Source organism: Pteropus vampyrus, unplaced genomic scaffold (assembly GCF_000151845.1).
Source record: "Pteropus vampyrus isolate Shadow unplaced genomic scaffold, Pvam_2.0 Scaffold191, whole genome shotgun sequence".
In the NCBI taxonomy this organism is placed as follows: domain Eukaryota; kingdom Metazoa; phylum Chordata; class Mammalia; order Chiroptera; family Pteropodidae; genus Pteropus; species Pteropus vampyrus.
This window is the reverse complement of record NW_011888972.1, coordinates 406,444-414,606: the sequence shown is the minus strand read 5'-3', so window position 1 is coordinate 414,606 and position 8,163 is coordinate 406,444. Positions and strand designations below refer to the sequence as shown.

Here is an 8,163-nt window from a genome sequence, read left to right as displayed (position 1 = left end):
TCCCGACCACTAGTTTCTCCTCCACGCAGTTGATCTTCCACTGCTATCAGAATGATCTTTTAAAACATAAATTAAGCAGAACTTCGGAAATGGGAAAGTGAGGGGTTCAGCAAATCTTCTCCCTCAAAGAAACAATGCTATAATGACAACATTATCAAAACCACCATTTCAGGACTGTGGAAATAGACCAAAATTAAACAATAAATTAAGAAGCGTTTCAGAAAACCTATTGAACCTTGGGTAAGAACAGTGGGAATCTATGGTGTTTTAGCTTGAGGCTGTGCATATCCCCACTCCCAGCTCCACTGGAGCTGATTTTGCAAGGGCATGGCAAGACAAGCCCTAAACAGCAACTTGCCTGCTGGAGGTGAATTACTTGTTTAGGAATGAGCACAGATAAAATGTCTTATGCCCAGGGGCGTTGAAGATAGCAAACTCCTTACATCAGGAAAAAGGAACATCGCAGTTACCTGAGGTCACAATACTGGTTGGCGCAAGCGACAGAACAACAGGCCTGCTGAAATTTAGCAAAGAGGTCCAGAAAATGAGACAGCCCTACTGGGATTTGATAAGCTCCCTCATATCACTGGTGGTCTAGAAGGCTATGCATATGTGCAGGACTGCACTGATGCTCAGGGTACCGGAGAGGGCCCCAGTTATCCACGTTTCCTTGGCTGGATTCAAAGACCTGCACAGGCACAGAGGAGACATGAGAAGGCCCTGCAGAAAGTAAAACTCAGAGAAGACTAGTAAACTCCCTGGACTCTGACTATGTTCCCAACCCACACACAATCCCATCGAGAAAGTGTGGAAGACAGTACTGGCCCAAGATGTTTAAGGACAACCTTGAACAAACTATTGACTGTCTACTAAGCTGTCCTGGCCCAGGTATGACACCTGAGAAGCCAGGCTTAGAAATAGAATTTTTTAGAAAACAGAATTAGTCCAGGCAAGTCACTGAACAAAGAAAAAAATGAAACAAAACCACAACAATCTCTGGAAGGGGCAGGGACCAGGACCTGCACTTAATCTTTTGAGGAAATACTGACTGTTTTTCCAAAGTAGCTACCAGGATGGCTGTGATCAAAAAGACAGATAATAACAAGTGTTGGCAAGAATGTGGAAGAAATGGCAACCCTCATATACTGCTGCTGGGAATGTAAAATGGTGCAGCTGCTTTGGAAAACAACAGGACAGTTTCTCAAAAGGTTAAACATAGAGTTAACTACCGTATTACTACAGATGAAAAAAGGATTCTATAATAAATCCAACTGAAAGTGACCTCACACGGTGATCTGATCATAAATTCCTAACTGGGTAGGTTATGGTGGGTAGTCGTGCCCCAGGCCTATAAAAGGTTTATGTTCAACTTAAGCAAGTCCTGTCCACTGTTTTTGTGCATCTAGGTTAACACGTCTTTGAAATGCCTTTTTTTCAGAATCCTGGGAAGCGTAACCACCCTCAAGAGAACACAGGATCTTGTTAACTACCCTGTAATCCAATCGGTCTCATTATTGCTTGCAGGGGGCTGGGAGAGAATCATAGAGATTTCCCTGCCTTGCTTTCTCACATGTTCATGGAATCTTTCTCAAGGTCCCTCCTTAATTCCAAAGGTATAAAAAGGTCTACGGCCATGCCACCCTGAACACATCTGATCTCATGAGATCTCGGAAGCTAAGCAGGGTCGGGCTCGGTTAATACTTGGATGGGAGACCACCTGGGAAGACCGGGTGCTGTAGGCTTTAAAAATAAAAAAAGAAAAACAAAGGTATAAAAAGAAATGCAAAACTGTCATTCTTTGGAGCATTTGAGATCTTGCTTCCTGGTATGTCATCGGTTTAACTCGAATAAACTCAGAAAAATTCTCTACAGGTTTGGACATTTCTTACATTGACATTACCCAAAAAGTGGAAACAACTCGAAATGTCCATCAGCTGATGAATGGATGAACAAAATATGATCTATTCCTACAAAGGAATACTACTCAGACATAAAAAGGAATGAACTAAGTACTGATACTACTGATACATCCATGCTAGAACATGGATGAACCTTGAAAACACTATGCTAAGTGAAAGAAGCCAGACCAAAAGGCCACATACTGTATGATTCCATTTATGGAAAATGTCTAGAGTAGGTAAATCCATAGAGAAATAAAGTAGATTATTGCTTGCAGGGGGCTGGGGGAGAATGGGTGAATGTGAAGTGACTGCTAACCAGTACAAGGTTTCTTTTTGAAATGTTCTGGAAGTAGATAGAGGTGGTTGAATACACTAAAAACCACTGAGTTATATACTTTAATATGGTGAATTTTGTGGTATGTGAATCACGTCTCAATTAAAATTAAAAAACCAATGCTAAGAGAAAGCAGCCAGATGCAAAAGGCTATATCGTATATGATACCATTTATAGGAAATCTCTAGAAAAGGCAGATCTATAGAGATCGTGGTTGCCTGGGATTAGGGGTGGGAAAGGCGATTGACCTAATAATATGGAAATGTTCTAAAATCTGACTGTGGTCGTGGTTGCACGACTATATAAATTTACTTAATTGTACGGTTTGAACAGGTGAATTTTATACCAGGTAAATTATACCTCAGTAAAGCCACTGTTAAAAAAAGAAAATTGAAGTAAACCAGGGCTCCTTAGAGAAATGGCAAGTCTGGGGCAGGAAATATACAAGATAAGCTTTGCCCAGAAATCAAGCAAGCTATGGAACCCTAATGAGTAGTGGCAGAGGGTTATGGGAAGCAACCCTTTGGCAAAAGACAAGACAGTTTGAACATTGACAAGAATAATGATTGCAATCAACTGAAACCCATCGAATACATTAAAAAACATGAGTTCATGACAGAGAGAGAACAAACACATATAACTCATTGGATATCACTGAAAGTAAGTAACTAGGGTACCAACTCCTTATTCTGAAAATTGGTAATCAAGTTCAAGAGCAACAATTATGCATCTCTCCTGCATTCCCTGTACAGGTAACCCGATGGTCCTACTTGATGCTGGAAAGTTTACTTTCAGAAGAATTCCAGCTAATTCATATAGAAGATAAAATAAGGAAATCGCCATTCTGAAACTCCTGGTGAAATAATTCTGACAATGATCTTCAAAGGATTAATTAAGTAAAAGTTTGACGGGAAACATTACAATGAAGGAATCAGGCTGTCACCTGTTCATTAAAGGTGGAATAGACATGTGCCTCCACATGTGATTCAGAGGGAATTATATAGCAACCCCTGTGAAGTATTCTTGACTAAAAAAAAAACAAAAACCTGAACCTGAATATCATCAAGCCTCTGAAGCTAACTTCCTTTATAGAAAAATATGGGGTTACGGCATAGAGGAATAAAGTAAATAACAGTGCAAGAAAGAAAACAGAGAAATCCAAAATGTGGCATTTTCTATAGGACGACGGGCCCACTTTCTACAACAAGCAAATGGCTTTCAAAAATGAGGTTCGGACTGCTTTAGATGAAGGGAGACTAGAGATAATAACTGAAACTTTGCACCCCTTGACCAACATCTCCCCCATTACTCCCTTCCTGCTTGATTGTGGTGAATATTTCACAAAGTACACCTATATCAAATCATCAAGTTGTACACCTTAAATACATACAATTTTTCATTGCCAATTATACCTTGTCTTAGTCCATCTGGGCCACTTTTTAAAAAATGCCATATACCAGGTGGCTTATAAACAACAGAAATGTATTTCTCACAGTTCTAGGGCAGAAAAGTCCCCACTCCAGGCGCTGGTAGATCGAGAGCCCACTTCCTGGTTCACATCTGGTGCCTTCTTGCTCGTGTGGTAGAAGAGGTAACAGAACTCTCTGGGGTCTCTTTTCATAAGGGCTCTAGTACCATTCATGAGGGCTCTGTCCTCATGACCTAATCCCTTCCCAAAGGCTCCCAATACCATCACCTTGGGGGTTAGGTTTCAACATATTAATTTGCGAGGAGGCACAAACATGTAGTCTATAGCGATCTCAATAAAGCTGGGAAAATAAGAGATAATCAAATGTAATATATTGACCTTGTTTGGATCTTTATGTGAACAAACCAACTGTTAGACAATCTTGTGAGCTAATCTGAGAAATTTTATAATGGGCTGGATATTCTATGCTATTAAGGAAGTGTTAAGGTTGTAAGATAACATAATGATAGCATGGTTGTATAAGAAAGCATCTGTACTTTTTAGACATGCCTACTGAATACACAGGGGTGAAATAACGTGTCTGGGATTGATTTTAAAATGCTTCAGCAAACTTGAAAGAAGACTGGGAGGAAAAGAAAAAAGAGATCACTGAAATGGGACTGGCAAAATCTTGCTAATTATTAAATGTGGTTAATGGGTAGAAAAGGGTTCATTCCACTGTTCTCTTTACTTATGAGTGCATTTGAAAATATTTAATAATCTTTCAAGTTCACAGATCTGACCATGTAATTTCCAAGCATAAAATACCCTCGACGGTTCCCCAAGGTCCACAGAGACAAAGTTCAAATCAACAACATGGTCTATAAAGCCCTCCATGACATGGTCTCCAACTTCATGTCTCCTATCACTCCCTAAATTCCAGCCACTAAACCGATTTCACACTCTCATGCCTCTACATCTACTGTTTCCTCTGTCTCTGTCGTCACACTTCTTCCCATACTTTTCTGGCCTGAAAAGAATTTTCTGATTCCAACACGGGTCTCCTCTGCGAAGCCTTTCTGGACCTACAACATTCAGTCTACTTTGGTTTTAAGCCTTATTCTCCTATCACATAACATCTCCGTTCTTATCTGCAGCCATAGAGTCTTGGCTTAGGTTCAAACTCCTGTACCCAGGACCTCTGATACTGGGATTCCTAGAACCTTAATATCTAGTCCTTCCATGGCCTCTCTCTGCTCTGTTTCCCACTGACTCACCTCAGATTCACTGTCCTAGGGCACAGCATTGAAGGAGGCATGCTCATACTGCAAGGCTCGAGTCATTCAAACAGCATGGTACTGGCATAAAAACAAACACATAGATCAATGGAACAGAATTGAGAGCCCAGAAATAAACCAACGCCTATATGGTCAATTAATCTCTAACAAAGGAGGCAAGAATGCACAATGAGGAAAAGACAGTCTCTTCAATAAATGGTGTTGGGAAAACTAATCAGACACATATAAAGCAATGAAACTTGAACAACTTCTTACACCACATACGAGAACAAACTGAGAATGGATTAAAGGCTTAAATGTAAGTCTCTAAACGATAAAACTCCTACAAGAAAACAGGCAGGAAACTCTCGGACATTGCTCTTAGTAATATTTTTTTCTTCTGATAGATCTTGTCAGGCAAGGGAAACAAAAGAAAAATAAGCAAATTGGACTCCATCAAACTAAAAAGCATTTGTACAGCAAAAGAAACCATCAACTAAACAAAAAGACAACCAACTGAGTGGGAGAAGACATTTGTCTATGATACGACTGACAAGGGGTTAATATTCAAAATTTATTTAAAAAATCTCATACAACTCAACACCAAAACAAACAAACAAACAAACAAACAATACAATACAATTAAAAAATGTGAATAGGTATCTCTCCAAAGAGGACATACAGATGGCCAAGAGACATATGAAAAGATGCTCGACATCACTAATTGTCAGAGAAATGCAAATTAAAACCACAAGGAGCTATCATCTCACACCTGGCAGAATGGCCACCATCAATAAATCAACAAAGAACAGTGTTGGCGAGGATGTGGAGAAAAGGGAACCCTCGTGCACTGTTGGTGGGATTGTGAATTGGTACAGCCACTATGGAAAACAGCCTGAAGGTTCCTCAAAAATAATTAAAAGTAGAACTGCCGTATGGCCCAGCAATTGTTCTTCTGGATATCTATCTGAAGAAAACAAAAACACTAATTTGAAAAGATATATGCACCCCTCTGTTCACTGAAGTGCTATTTACAATAGCCAAGATATGGAAGTAACCTAAGTGCCTATCAGTAGATGATTGGATAAAGAAAATGTGGTACATATATATAATGGAATTCCCTGGGCATAAAAAAGAATGAAATATCACCATTGGCAACAACATGGATGGACCTGGAAGGTATTATGCTAAGTGAAATAAGTCACACAGGGAAAGACAAATACCATCGAATCTCACTTATATGTGCAATGTAAAGAACAAAATAAATGAACAAACAAAAAATGGAGGCACTGTCAGGGTCAAGCAAGCATAGGACCGTAGGCACCTCAATGGCCTCGCCTGGTCCCGGGTCCCTCCTCAGACCTAAAAGTCCTAGCATTAAAGTCCTTCCTCTTATCTTTTACATTCTCAGCTCAATTTCATTCACTCACATCCAACTCTCTAATTTCACTCTAATACTCGGCATATTGAAAAATGTGCCTCTCTCCATTTATGAGCTGAAAATGTCCCCCGATCATGGGCCCCGGTTGCTGAGTATGAGAGCAGGGTGGTATTAAACCAGTCACAGAAATGGAAATAGTTTAAATCCTCAGTAAAATTAGACATAAGAACCAGTGCCATCAAATTCAAAAAGCTCTCGAAAGTACTCAGAAGATCTCTTCAAATCACCATAATTATCCATCTACCTCTTCTTCCTCTAAGTAAGACTGCTTCTCTCTCAAGTGCTAGCACTCAAGTCAAACTTTAAAAATGTATTCAATTTTCTTTTGTTTAATAATTAATATTATAAAATATTTTCTATTTTTCATTACTTATGTGTAATATTTCATTTACATTGTGAATTAAGTAGGCTTTTATCTGCTATTCTGGAAACATAACCACCACTAATAAATGGTTTCTCTGATAAAATTATCCAAAATTCCAGATCATTAATTAAATAAACTTTTTAAAAAATACAATCGCAAAAGAATTAAAAAGTTACCTTGCCAATCATGTACGAACTGTATTCTAGGATACCAAATAGACCTAGTGGGTAAAGGGAAATTCTTTACAAAAGAATTGCAGGTAATATATGTAGAAGGAATGACAGAACTTGAAAGATCATTCATTTGAAACTCCTTATGAAATAACTGATCCAGATAATAATCATCGATGGATGCTAAAACCAATAGAAGACAAACGACAAACTTTACAATGAAAGGAGCATGCTGTGACCAATCTGCAGTCACCGCTCAATCACAGCATCACTAAAAGTGGAATAATCAGACACTGGAGTAGCATGTGCAAAGGTGTGGATTCTAGAGGAAGAGAGAATGACATTCTCCAAGAATAGAGTTTGAGATGGGGAGCTTTGATAAATAAACTGATGCAGGAGCAAGATGTAGGGCCTTGTAAGCTACTCAAAGAATGTTGGACTTTCTCTTAAGGGGACTAGGAAGTCGCTGAAGGGTTGTGTTTTAGAAAGTGTTCTTTGGCTGTAGTGTGGAGAATGATTTGAAAGTAGGAAAAAGTGGGGGCAGGTAGATAATGAGAGAGCTCTGATTATTCAGGTGAGAGGGGATGGTGGGCTGGACCAGGGTAGTTGCAATAGGAATAGAGAGAAGTACGTGGATACAATGGATACCTAACAAATAGACCTGAAAGGATTTGGTGGTAGAATAACTACAGGGAGGATGGTATGAAGGTTTCAGGCTTGGGTGACTGAGTTGATGGTGGCGCCATTCACTGAGATAATGAACACAAGAGGAGGAACGGGTGTAGACGGAGAGGAGAAGAATGAACTCAGTACGGGAGATGGAGAATTTGGGATGCCTGTTCACATAGGCAGATGGATACATGGGGTCTGAAACTCAGGAAAGAGGTCTGGCTTGTACACAGATTTGTGTGAAGTGAGTGTATAATCAGCAGTTGAAGCCATAAGAATGGATAAAATGACCCTAAAAAGAAAAAAAAATCCAGCAAAGCATAACAGAGATCCCCTCATAGCCCAATATCTTTCACCCCTCACAACTCTAGGCCAATGGCAGACAAGTAGCGAGATCGGTGAATTGAAGAGTAGGAGATGAAGAAATAAAAGGTGAATGAAAAACAACAAAAACGAACAATCCAATTAAAAAATGGGCAGAAGACCTGAACAGACATTTCTCCAAAGAGGAAATCCAGATGGCCATGAGACATATGAAAAGATGCTCAAGGTCACTAATCATGAGAGAAATGTAAATTAAAACCACAATGAGATATCAT

General features: G+C 39.4%; 1 non-coding gene across 1 annotated transcript; it reads left to right on the top strand.

Moving 5' to 3' along the window:
* The first annotated feature begins 1,623 nt into the window (after positions 1 to 1,623).
* On the top strand, positions 1,624 to 1,742 carry LOC111746497. Its single transcript, XR_002783139.1, has one exon. It is a non-coding gene; the product is annotated as a 5S ribosomal RNA (ribosomal RNA).
* Positions 1,743 to 8,163: the final 6,421 nt, after the last annotated feature.